Source organism: Balaenoptera ricei, chromosome 5 (assembly GCF_028023285.1).
Source record: "Balaenoptera ricei isolate mBalRic1 chromosome 5, mBalRic1.hap2, whole genome shotgun sequence".
Lineage (NCBI taxonomy): Eukaryota > Metazoa > Chordata > Mammalia > Artiodactyla > Balaenopteridae > Balaenoptera > Balaenoptera ricei.
Genome location: NC_082643.1, coordinates 48,368,564 through 48,381,987, shown reverse-complemented (window position 1 = coordinate 48,381,987; position 13,424 = coordinate 48,368,564).

Here is a 13,424-nt window from a genome sequence, read left to right as displayed (position 1 = left end):
AACAGAAAACCAGAGAGACTGGAAGAACACACATGACAGTGGTAACTGTTCATCTCTGGGTGGTCTGATTACAGGTAACTCATTTTTTTCCCCTAAGTTTTGTGTTTTATAAAATTTTAACAGTTATTGGTTTACTAATTTTAAAACATTTTAAAATGTTTAAGGAAGGAAGGAAGGAAGTTTGGTGATTAAAAGGTGCGTAGAGCTCCAATGAAGGATTGATAAGATCTGTCAGGGAAGGAGTCACCGGGAATGGAAACTCTGAGCCAGGTATTAAAGAAATTAACTAGTAGGGGCTTTGAAGACATATGGACTGGTACAGAGATGAGGACAAGCTCCCAAGAACTGCCCGATTACATATTATTTGATGACATGGGAAAGTCATGCAGCAAATAGTGCATGGGATAAGTGGACCATCAACCCTCAGTGAAGAGCCTTCTCTGGGCCTGAATATCAGGAGCCCATCCTTCGTGTTCACTTGTTGTCCTGTTTTCTGTGGTATCTGGTGGAAAGTTTGGCTCCTCTCTCTCTCTCACTCTCACTCTCTTTTTCTCTCTCCAATTTCAGAAATCTTATTGTGGAATCCTGTCTGTTGAAGATAGCTAGAGACCAGTTTAAGTCTTTGTGATGGAACCCACAGAATAGATGTTAATTATATTACCTACTTTCCAGATACTGACAGGTAATCTGAGAGACGTGTAGACCTCCCTATCATGGCTGAGAACCAGTGTAAGATCCATCTTGTGTATGTCCACTCAAAGCTGAGTCTTTCCCAGGAAGTGGGTGGCACAGCGCGACATTCAGCTGGGAATGGTCCTACTTTTCCAGCGCTTCCTGTGCCTCACCACGGACCTCTGGACTCTAAGGCAGTAGCAGCCTGTGCCACAGGCAGGCCCCACCAGCTTAGGGCACCTGGCAGTTATTTCAGTTCTTCTGGGTACCAGCCTGCACCTTAGCCTTCTGTCACTGGAGGGCTAAATGCGACAGCAATGACTGGAGAATGTCTTCAGTTTATTCCTATATGTTTCTGGAGAGAAGACCTGGTGACAGGGAAGAAGCAGCTTCCTTCTTCTCTCTACCTCCTGTCTCTTCTTAAGCCCTCTGCTTTAATTTCTGGCTGACTTGAGCAATGCTGAAAAGACAAAGAGAAGTCTTTCCACTGTTTAGTCTACTTTTAATTATTTCAATATGGAGACCTTCCCTGGCCACCAGGCAACAACTGTCCATTCTTGATTTTCTCCTCGTTCTTACTTCTGGTTGCTGGGGATGTAGTTTGGTTGGACCAGGTGCAGCCAGAAACTTCTTGGGAGGTCCAGGGTTTCCCAGAATTTATAATCTACCCAGAGAAAGTCCCTGTGGGGAAACTCCACAGATCTTTCTCTGGCTACACCTCTGGGGACACTGCGGTTGTCCTACTTCTCCTGGGCTGCTCTTGGCTTCCTCAATGTGATGGTTCTGTCTTCTTTCTTCAGGAGAAAGTCTCCCTGACCTCCCCCTTCCTAGGTATAAAGGAAAGACTCTAGGCTTTGGAGCCACACTCTGAGTTCAAATGCCACCTACTTGCTGTGTAACTTTGGGCAAATTACTTCGTGAGGCTGATCCACCATTTCCTTTTGTTTATAAAATGGGAGTAGAGAAATAAGTCAGACAGAGGAAGACAATGAGGAAGACAGAGGAAGTGTATGATCTCACTTATATGTGGAATCAAAAAAAAAAACAGGGCTTCCCTGGTGGCGCAGTGGTTGAGAATCTGCCTGCCAATGCAGGGGACGCGGGTTCGAGCCCTGGTCTGGGGGGATCCCGCGTGCCGCGGAGCAACTCGGCCCATGAGCCACAATTACTGAGCCTGCGCATCTGGAGCCTGTGCTCGGCAACGAGAGGCCATGATAGTGAGAGGCCCGCGCACCGCGATGAAGAGTGGCCCCCGCACCGCGATGAGGGGTGGCCCCCGCTTGCTACAACTGGAGAGGGCCCTCGCACAGAAACGAAGACCCAACACAGCCATACATACATACATACATACATACATAAAAAGAATGTAAGCAGACAAGAATAGCATTAAAAAACAAAAACAAAAACAAAAACAAAAACAAAAAAAACAAAATGGAACTCAGATACAGAGAACAGATTGGTGGTTGTCAGAGGTGGGGTTTGGGAGGTGGGTGAAATGGGTAAAAGTGGTCAAAAGGTACAAACTTGGCAGTTATAAGATAAAGAACTCATGGGGGTGTAATGTAGAACATGGTGGCTGTAGTTTATAACACTGTACTATATATTTGAAAGTTGCCAAGAGAGTGAACCTTGAACTTCTCATCACAAGAAAAAAAAAAAAATCTAACTATGTATGGTGATGGATATCAACTAGCCTTACTCTGGTGATCATTTCACCATATATGCATGTATATACCAAACCATTATGTTGTACACCTGAAACTAATACAACATTAATGGCAATTATATCTCAATTTGAAAAAAAAGATGGGAATAATTTATGTAACTCATAGTGCCAAGAGGCCCAAGGAGGGAATAATGGAAGATAGGAAGAGTTAAATGAGGTAACAAAAGTTCCCTAACGAAAAGCACCTAACACAACATCGGAAATACAGTAATAATTGGACGTTATTTACACCTTTCCCCAGTTTCCCATTCTCCTTTGCTATACCTAGTACATGCATATGATCCTTTTTGTTTCAAGTGCTTTCCTATTAACAATTATAGGGCAACTGACACAGGACTGCGTATTCTGTTTAACAACCGTGGGGAAGTTTGGCAGCTTAACAAAACATCCTTGACTCCCTTGCAGAGAGAATTCAGCTTCCCTTGGACTTTGGCTTTAAGACCTCACATTCTTTTCTCAGAAAACAGACCTGAAGACCCGGTAGGTGTTAAATGTGCTCTGATCCTTTCAGGTGTCTTTGTTTCAATAATAATAATAAACACCAGTTTCTTAACACTGAATATGAGCAATCTGTAGATGTTATCTCCTTTAACCTTAACTCCGTGAGGCAGGTGACATCATCCCCATTTATAGTTAGGAAACTGAGACTCAGAAAGGCTAAGTGCCACCCTACATCCCATAACTAGATCATTCTGAAACCACAAGACAAACCAAGATATCTATGGCTCCAGAATCCATGCTCCTGGCACTCTCACCAAGGTGCCTTGAGGCAACAGTAGCAGCAGTTGCAAAGCTCTTTACTTGAGAGGTCTTTTTCCAAGGGGAGAAGGGTCTGGAAACTTGGAGCTCTCATGAACCCCCTGGCTTCTCGCCCCAAGCAATTTCACAATACATCACCGGCATCTAACATTCATAAGTAATGAAGCCAAAATTAGTCCCTCGGAAGTTTACAGATCAATAACCTAAAGTCATCTAGTACAGGACAAAAGCCACCATGATAAAGAAAGCAGTGACTGTATCTTTAAATCTGGGGTGATTGGTCAGGAGGCTCTCAGACCCGAAGTGATCGGTTGACTGCATGTCGTCTGCTCGCTGAGAACTGTGCTATCAAGACTGGAGAACTCCAGAATGGTCAAGGCAGGGCACAGGTGAAAGGGCAGAGTTGGAACCCTCAACAAACGTTTCCCCATGACTTACAGAACTTCCCTAGTTCTACGTTTCCCATACTTTCCGAGGGGGAAGTAGGCTCCTTTTTAGTCTTCTTTTCCCCGTGCCTCGCAGAGCAGCAGTATGGAACCACTCAGCCACGTGGACTGGGCAGCATCTAAAGGTCACGTCGCTGGCGGGTGCAGTTTGAGTAGAAGTGATCGCAGATGTGCAGGCCAACATCCAGAGGGTCAGCAGGGCCAGGGCCTGAGCCGTGGGGCCATCCACATTTTCTGGAATGGAAGGTGAATACGAGTCAAGACAGGACTGAAGAACAGGAAGATCGTGCGGAGCTCGGGAAGAGAAGCAGCAGAGTCGCCCTTTGTCCCCGTGTCATCTTTAACAAGGCAGTGGTGAAGGAATAGCGCATACTGATGGCCTACTGTGTACTCAGCACCATGCTGCATGCTTTATAGAGGCCCTTCGGCACGGTAATGTTAGAAAGACCTCGTTTGTCCTAACTCTGCTACCAACTAGCTTGAAGAAATTGGGAAAATCATTCAATCTCTCTGAGTGTTTATGTCATCTTTAAAATTGAACTAATAATATCTATATTTATCTCTGAGCCCATCAATATTAATTGAAGACCTACTGTGTGCTAAGCATCATAAAAGCTGGATATACATGTAGGAAAATTAAAATAAACCAGTATCTTATAAGTAAGTTCTAGGAATGTAATGTACAGCATGATTATAGTTGAAAATACTGTACTGCTTATTTGAAAGTTGCTTAGAGAGTAGATCTTAAAAGTTCTCATCACAAGAAAATACTGTAACTATGTGTGATGGACATTATTAAACTTATTGTAGGAATCGTTTTGCAATACATCAAATCATTATATTGTATACCTTAAACTTGTATATCATGTTATATGTCAATTATCTCAAAATCTCAATCTGTCTCAATAAAGCTGGAAAAAAATTTTAATAAAATAAATCAGTGACTATTTTTGTGGAACTTGCAATCTATGTATACAAGCAAGCATGGTAAATTACATAAAATGCTTGGGATTTGGCAGTTATTAATTCATTTAATCTTCACAGCCACCCTATGAAGAGTATACTCTTTTCACATCAACATTATCTGCTATTATTAAATTTTGAAACTAAACCTAGGCAGATCCAGACTGAGAAAAAAAAAAAAATACTGAGCACTAGATTCATCTTAATTGCAAAAGTTAAATAGCCATCAGTAGTTGATGGTTCCATATAAAGTCAGTTTGAGGATGTGGTATATTTGATATTCAAAAATAGACCATGTCTTTCATTGATTCATGCCTTCTGTCACTGAATATTTGTGGTCCATCATTGTATTCTTAGTATCTAACCCAGCACTTGGTACATACTAGGTGATTGATACATAATTGTTGAATAAAATTGAGCACTTATTACATTACATTACATTATTACCAGGCGTTAATTCTGAAAATTGCCTTATATCTGATCTTTGTTCTTAGAAATTGTGTTAGGGCCTGTGGATAAAAAGATAAAATTCTGGGGGCTTCCCTGGTGGCGCAGTGGTTGAGAATCTGCCTGCTAATGCAGGGGACACGGGTTCGAGCCCTGGTCTGGGAAGATCCCACATGCCGCGGAGCAACTGGGCCCGTGAGCCACAACTACTGAGCCTGCGTGTCTGGAGCCTGTGCTCTGCAACAAGAGAGGCCGCGATAGTGAGAGGCCCGCGCACTGCAATGAAGAGTGGCCTCCACTTGCCGCAATTAGAGAAAGCCCTCGCACAGAAACGAAGACCCAACACAGCCAAAAATAAATAAATAAATTAATTAATTAATTAATTATTTAAAAAAAAAAAAAAAAAGATAAAATTCTGGCCCAGTAAGCTTTAGAAAGCTACGTCAATAGAAATGAAGGTAGGGAAGAGTGGTGGAGACCAGTCTTAAATGAAGAGAGTCCCCCATGACTCCAAAATAACCCTTCTATTGCTACTCTGAACCCATCTTTTCTTGCTCCAAGATATTTCTCATAATGATGAGTGTTCCCCAAGATTCTGCCCCTAGATTTCTGCTGTACTAGAAAATGTATGGATTTTAGAGTCTCTAAATCAAAGTCCCAGAACTTACAAGCTGGGTAATTTTTGTGAAGTTACTTATTCTTAACCTCATAGTTTCTTCTTATGTAAAACTAGGGCAAGGCCAAAGTCTCTGGTCAAGAAGATGAAATAAAATGCTGTATCTGAGAGTAGCTGGCAAAATGAATGAAAGGATGGGAAAGTAGACACAGGTATAAGTCCATGTTACAGTAAAGCCAGGGGGAGAGGAAGTGTAGAATGTCATTGGTGCCCCCGCTAAATCCCCTTGACTCTCAGCATTCCGTACATGCTGACTGCTCTCACTGCAAGTGCCTTCAGCCTTTGTCTCTCTCCAGGAGCTTGCCTTGACCCACATCTAGGGCAGAATGGCAGCAGCAGGGGGGATAGCACCCCTGAGACAGCCCTCAACTGATGACAGATGGCAGGCAGTGGATAAATACTGAATGCTCTCCCCTCTGAGATGGGACAGCTCTGAGGTATGGTCTACACTGCCTTCCAGAGATACCTCCACCCCGAGGGGGCACGAACCCCAGTTGCACACAGTATTAACCTGCTCATAACACACCTGTATTGGCTCCCTTCTCGTTTTTATGTCACATCTGCTCTCACCTTCCAGTGCATCCTGGGATCCCTGGATCCTTGTGTCAGGGTCTCTTTCTGGGGGAAATTATCCTAAAATAGTCAGATTATGTGAAGTATGAGGCATAACTGTGCGTGTAACTTTGTGAGGTTATAGGGTTACAGAGGAGTTAAGGGAAGAAAACGGAGGCTTTGGGTTAGAAAGAATCTAGAATGGTAACTTCTCTGGGTCAGCGTGCCAGGGAGTTACCAAGAGACTTAAAGAGAAATGGAGAGGTGGGGTCAGGGTGCAGCTAAAGTTAGCTAGCATTGGGTAGGAAGTGAGCATATCTTTAGAGCTCTGAATTTTCCTCCAAAAACACAGAGTAACTTGGAAACACAAGAGGAGAAGATGAATGAGAAGAGTGCGAGGGATAGGAGCAAAACGAAGAGGAGGAAGAGCTCCCATCTAATTATTATCTACCAAGTTACTACTACTACCTACTAGTTCCTTCCATTTATTTCCATGGGGTCTTTGAATGTCAAGTCTAGGGTGTGACTTGAAGCCCTCACGCTAAGAACTATTGGGAGAATGGCGATTTCATAGGAGAACATGTTTCAGGCGAGAAGAAGAAAGAAAGAGGTTTTAAAAATGGGTTTATGTTAATAGAAATGTAACGGTTAATTTCATGTGTCAACTTGGTTAGGCCACAGCAATTGGTTATTTGATCAAACATTATTCTATGTTTCTGTGAAAGTATTTTTTAGATGTGATTAACACTTAAATCAGCAGACTGTGAGTAAAGCAGATCACCCTCCATAATGTGGGTGGGCCTCATCAGTCAGCTGAAGGCCTTCGTGGAAAAACACTTTCCTCCCCTGAAGAAGGGGAAATTCTGCCAGCTGGCTGCCTTTGGACTTGAACTGCAACTTCAACTCTCCCCTGAGTCTCCAGCTTGCTGACCCAACCCTGCAGATTTTGGACTTGCCTACCACCACGATGGCATGAGTCAATTCCTTAAATAAGTCTCTCTGTCTTTGTCTCTTTCTCTCTCTCTCTCTCTGTACCTCTCAGTAGATAGATAGATAGATGATAGGGATGTCGATGTAGAGATGTAGATATAAATATATACGTACTATATCTACATGTCTACACCTAGATACACACACACACACCCTATTGGTTCTGTTTCTCTGGAGAAACCTGACTAATACAGGGACCCCTGGACTTTCCCCACAATGGAGTGGGGATTCCAAAGTTTCCAGTGAAAGGCAAAATGGTAATGGAGTGAGGGAGAACAGAGATGAGGTGACAGGGGCGAGACTGACCGAATGGGGAATTTGAGGGTAAGGAACAGATTTGAAAGAGTCATGAGAATAAAGGCATAAACCCCCAGCAATTAGGTTTAATTGCAGAAAACAGACCATTCTGGTTATTATAATGGAGTTTGGATTTAACACAGGGAATTGGGTGCTTACAAAACCTTAGGAAAAGCTGGGTTTCTGGAAATGAATCCTAGAACAACATAGCCAATGGGCCGTTCAAGGAGCTGCTTCCCGGCCACAATCAGGAAGACAGGCACTCGGAACTCGCCATTGGAAGCATTAACTTCAAGAACACCCGAATTTAGCTTATTCCAGGGAACCCAACACAATGGGGGCCAACTCTTCCGCTGGGTGCTACTAGTAGGCGCAATGCCTAGTGCCAGCAGTACATTTAGGAACCCATAAAACTATTTAAATTTCTTTTAAAATTAGAAGAAAAAAAAGAAATTTTAGGTTGAATTAAATGTTTAAATATATAATAATAATATATTAATCTTTATCCCAATGCAGTTGTAGAATATAATTTTTTTTAATGGAGGAAGGGGCCCGTGAAGGCAAGAGTACCTACTAGGGCCAATGAAAGACCTAATGGGGCCCCAAAAGCCATTGCTGCTGCCACCTTTGTAATTGCCTTGTGACACCTGTGAAACTAGTGACCAGACCCTGTGATGTGCTGCAGAAAAAGCATGTTGGACAAAAGAGAGAGTGAAAAAAGAAGAAACTCTCGCTTCCACCTTCTTAACTGATGCAAATGCATCTAATCGGTAGAAATGATTTGTATCTGAACTTCTAGCTCCAGAGGAGTCTGGAACATATAGTTTTTAGATTTCCAGTCTCCACAGTACCAGAAGATACACACGAAGGAGGTTGGAATGGATGCTGGAACCTGTCTCACCACATCCACCACACTTGCGTTAGTTACAGGAGTACCAGGAGTACGGCAGGGCCTCATGCTAGAGGAAAGGGAGGACAGAAGGCCCTAATGTAAAATAAATTAAACTTTGCTGAAAATGAAAGAAATGCTGCTTTACTCTCCAAGGCACAGCATATGTTTCTGCCCAGTAGGGACAGTGAGTCTCAGGTTCTGACCCCACCCTAAACCAAACAGGTGTTACAATTAGACTGTACCAGTCTATTCCCCCTATGCAATTTTACTAGCAAAGGACCCACAAATAAGAGGATGGGGCAATCCATGTTCAAGTAAACAGCAGCTTCCAGCTTCTCTTGGTATTTTTCCTCCCCTCTGATCTCATCTTTACCACTCTTCCCTTTGCTCACTGTGCTCCAGCAACATATGCTCCTAAAACACGTCAAACACGCTCACCTCAGGGCCTTTGCCCTTGCTATTCCTAAGTAGGAAATAGCCTGACTTACTCTCTCACCTCCTTTAGGTCTCTCTTCAAATGCCACCTTCTCTGTGACACTTTATGTAAAAGGGCAACCTCAAGCACTCCCTGTCTCCCCCTCTGCTCTAGTTTCCTACTTAGCACTTATTACCTTCTGACACTCCCACATATATATTCTTTTTCATATTCTTTTCCATTATGCTTTATTACAAAATATTGAATGTAGTTCCCTGTGCTAGACAGTAGGACCTTGTTGTCTATCCATTTTATATATAGTAGTGTGTATCTGCTAATCCCAAACTTCTAATTTATCCCTCCCCTACCCTCTTTCCCCTTTGGTAACCTGGTGCAGCCACAATGAAAAACAGTATGGAGGCTCCTTAAAAAACTAAAAATAGAGTTGCCGTATGATCCAGCAATCCCACTCCTGGGCATATATCCAGAGAAAACTCTAATTCGAAAGATAAATGCACCCCGATGTTCATAGCGGCACCAGTTACAATGGCCAAGACATGGAAGCAACCTAAATATCCGTCGACAGAGGAATGGATAAAGAAGATGTGGTATATATACACAATGGAATACTACTCAGCCATAAAAAAAGAATTAAATAATGCCATTTGCAGCAAACTGGATGGACCGAGATATTATACCAAGTGAAGTAAGTAAGGCAAAGACAAATACCATATGATATCACTTATATGTGGAATCTAAAATATGATACAAATGGACTTATTTACAAAACAGAAACAGACTCACAGACATAGAAAATAAACTGACACACTCCATTTTACATATTTGATTAGGATGTATTTTCACCTCTAGAAAATAAGTTCTATGAAAACAGGGACTTTGTTCAGTGCTGTATCCTTAGCACCTGGCTAAGTGCTAGTAGTAGTGCCTGGCTAATTAAATGCTCAAAAGAATTTGTGAAGGAGTGAATGAATGAATGAATGAATGAAAAGTGTTCACACTCAGGTTCTTCTTTTCTCCCAGCTAATTTATTTTTGCTAACCTGATCATCTTTGAAGTTCTTTGAGATATCTATCATCTATCTATCTATCTACCTATCATCTATCTATCTATCTATCTATCTATCATCTATCTAGTGCTTAGATCCATGCACAGAACTGAAACTGAGAAGAATTACATCAGCAAATCCTCTGCTTCAGTAATCTGAATTTATAGCTCAATGCTTCCTTGGTAGTTAATACCTCATTTTATATGTGATGAGAGACCCAAAGAAAAGTAACCTGCTGAGAGTTGCACAAGAACAGAGTTTAGGTCCCCTAATTCTGAGCTCAGAGTATTTTCTGCTCTAAACCATTGTGACTTGTATTTTTTTAGTATGATTTTCATGTGTATCCTAGGAATATTTGCGGGAAAAAATGACTAACAAGGGCAGTCCTCCCTTTTATTTTTGTTGAGCCTAGAAAATGACATGGCTCTATGTCCTTGGCCATGCGTGGTTTAAGTAGTAGTATCATGAGTTATGCAATTCACATGTGAGAAGGATTCATTTATGCCTGTTCTTTAGAACTTTCCCCCTTTTAGAAGGTACAATCTGTTGAGAAGAACCAGCACAACCTCACAACTTATTATGTAAATTCTTATAAATACTTGTTACAGTAAAGTTTTACCCAACCATTATCATTCACTATGTTCCTATCATCTGTTGAAAATATGACATCCAATTAGGTAATGTTTGGTTTCTAGAAGGTTGAAACGTTCATCATTTTGGCAAATGAAAAGTAATTGCTAAATTCACTAACCAGGGTACAGACTAAATTCATCTTGTCCTGGGAGTTATCAAACACTGAATTTTTCTTTTTAAATATATTATTTTACTCTTTTTTTATGATATATTTTATTTATTTATTTATGGCTGTGTTGGGTCTTCGTTTCTGTGCGAGGGCTTTCTCTAGTTGTGGCAAGTGGGGGCCACTCTTCATCGCGGTGCGCGGGCCTCTCACTATTGCGGCCTCTCTTGTTGCGGCGCACAGGCTCCAGACGCACAGGCTCAGTAGTGTGGCTCACGGGCCCAGTAGCTCCGCGGCATGTGGGATCTTCCCAGACCAGGGCTCGAACCCGTGTCCCCTGCATTGGCAGGCAGATTCTCAACCACTGCGCCACCAGGGAAGCCCCAACACTGAATTTTTAAGAGAATGTCTAAAAGCATCTTGTGCTGAAATCATTATTGCCAACTAAATGGTTCTATGTACTAGATTCATCTGACCTTAAAATAATTCCTATAGCATTCTCCCTGTTCTTGTTCCTGTGAGGCTGGCAATCAGAAAAGTGAGTCATTGGTTAGGCTTAACTTTCGGACAGACATCTTATTTGCAAATGGATGGTACCCAGAAATTCTATTCTAAGATTGGAAAGACTTGTAGCAAGTTTTTCCTGAGACAGATTTGCAATGACATTTGATAGAAAAAAGAAGGGTGTGGGTCTAGATAGCTAGAGGGAATTTCAGCTGTGCTAAGGCCATCTAAAGCATCAAACTTCACTGTGGGAAATTCTGGAAGGCCTGCCAGCTGGTGAGGTTAGAGTTCAGCAATAGGGATTAAGTTGGTCCTAGAGGTGAGAGGAGGTGGCCTCTTCTCACTAACCTGAAGGAGAATGGCACCACATAAAGTTTTTTTCAGACCCAAGGAGTATGCAACCAAATCCTAGTAAAATGACTTCTCAGTGTTGTGTTGTTTTTTGAAGCCAGTCCCTTGTTGTCTGCAGTGCAATTCTCCAGAAAATAACCCTAACTCCACTCTTTTTCTTTCAAGCAAAGATATGGAATGCAATTGAGTGAAAGTACATTATTATAGGATATTTTAGTTAGGATCTTTCTGAATGATAAAGACAGAAAATCCTCCTCAAACTGATTTACCCAAGAGAAGGAATTTATTGAATTGTGTAACTAAAAATCCAGAGGTACTGTGGACTTCAGGCACAGCTGGATTCAGGGTTCAAAATGTATCATAACAATATGGTTTTTCTTCATTTCAACTGATTGATTTCAGCCTCAGTTTCCACATGGGAGCAAATGACTGCAGGAGTTCCAGCTTCATATTGTCTCAGGTTCACGCCCATTGAGAGAGAATGTCTGCCCCTCTTCCAAAGCCTCTCTTGAATTTTAATGGCTGTTATGGGCCATGTGTCATCCCTTAATTAAATCTACAGCCTAGAGAAGGCTAGGCTCTCATTGGCCAGAGTACCTCTGGGTTGGGGATGGAAAAATCACCAGAACCACGGGAACTGAGAATGGGGTGGGGAAGGAGTAAGTCCCTGACTGAAAATCAGGGAGTGCTATAAAAAATGCTAAAACCTCAAATAATCTGAAATGTCTACAAGATATGGAAAATCTAAAGTTTATTCATATTCAATTTTTTTTAAGGTTTTTTTTTTTTTTTTAATTTGTTTTTATTTATGGCTGTGTTGGGTCTTTTTGTTTCTGTGCGAGGGCTTTCTCTAGTTGCGGCAAGTGGGGGCCACTCTTCATCGTGGTGCGCGGGCCTCTCACTATCGCAGCCTCTCTTGTTGCGTAGCACAGGCTCCAGACGCGCAGGCTCAGTAGTTGTGGCTCACGAGCCTAGTTGCTCCGCGGCATGTGGGATCTTCCCAGACCAGGGCTCGAACCCGTGTCCCCTGCATTGGCAGGCAGATTCTCAACCACTGCGCCATCAGGGAAGCCCCCATATTCAAATTTACTACGTTAATACTGTGTGACTTTTGACACATCCCACAGCTGAAGGAGACAGCAGTGTGTATTGGCTGGAAGACTGACAGAATGAGCAACATTGGGTTGATAGAAAGAGTATAGAACTAGGCTTCAAGATGGCTGATAAATAATCTTGAATCTTCTTTTGACCACAGACTTTTCCATGTGATCCTAATTTATCTTACCTTTCTGATTCCCCAGCTTTTTTTTTTTTTTTTTTCATCTGTTAAACAGATGAAAGAAACATCTGCCTGCATTACTTAGCTCACTGGGTTACTGTGTGGCTGAAATCAGATAAAATCACTACGCAAGGTGAGGCACATAGTTTTATTAGTTTTTCATGAGGGATATGTCCGTACAAATAAATATTACATATTTTGTTTCAGTAAAGGTTGATGAGGTTAACCCACTCAGTGATTTTTACTTCTAAGGGTTATGCAGTTCTTGAATTCCTGACTGAAAAATTGGGGCAAGTTCCTTTTGTTGGTTCCAACAACTGAGTCCAAAGTTTAACTAGATACTCATTTACTGACCTCTTACTAAGAAAGAACCTTTGAAGAGTTAGCAAAAGATCTGGGATGAAGGCAATCCATTGACACATTTTCTTTCATTCTTATTCATTCACTCCTTCCACAGACATTTTTGAGTACCTATTATATGATAAATAGTATAGACACGCTTAGAGTCAAGAGGACATTAAGATACTAAACTAATAATTATGCCAGGGAATATATAATCACAAACTGACAAGAGCTATAAGACTCTCTAATGGGAACTTGTATTTTGATTGAAGGAAGCCTCTCTAGTGAAGTGACATTTAAACTGAAAC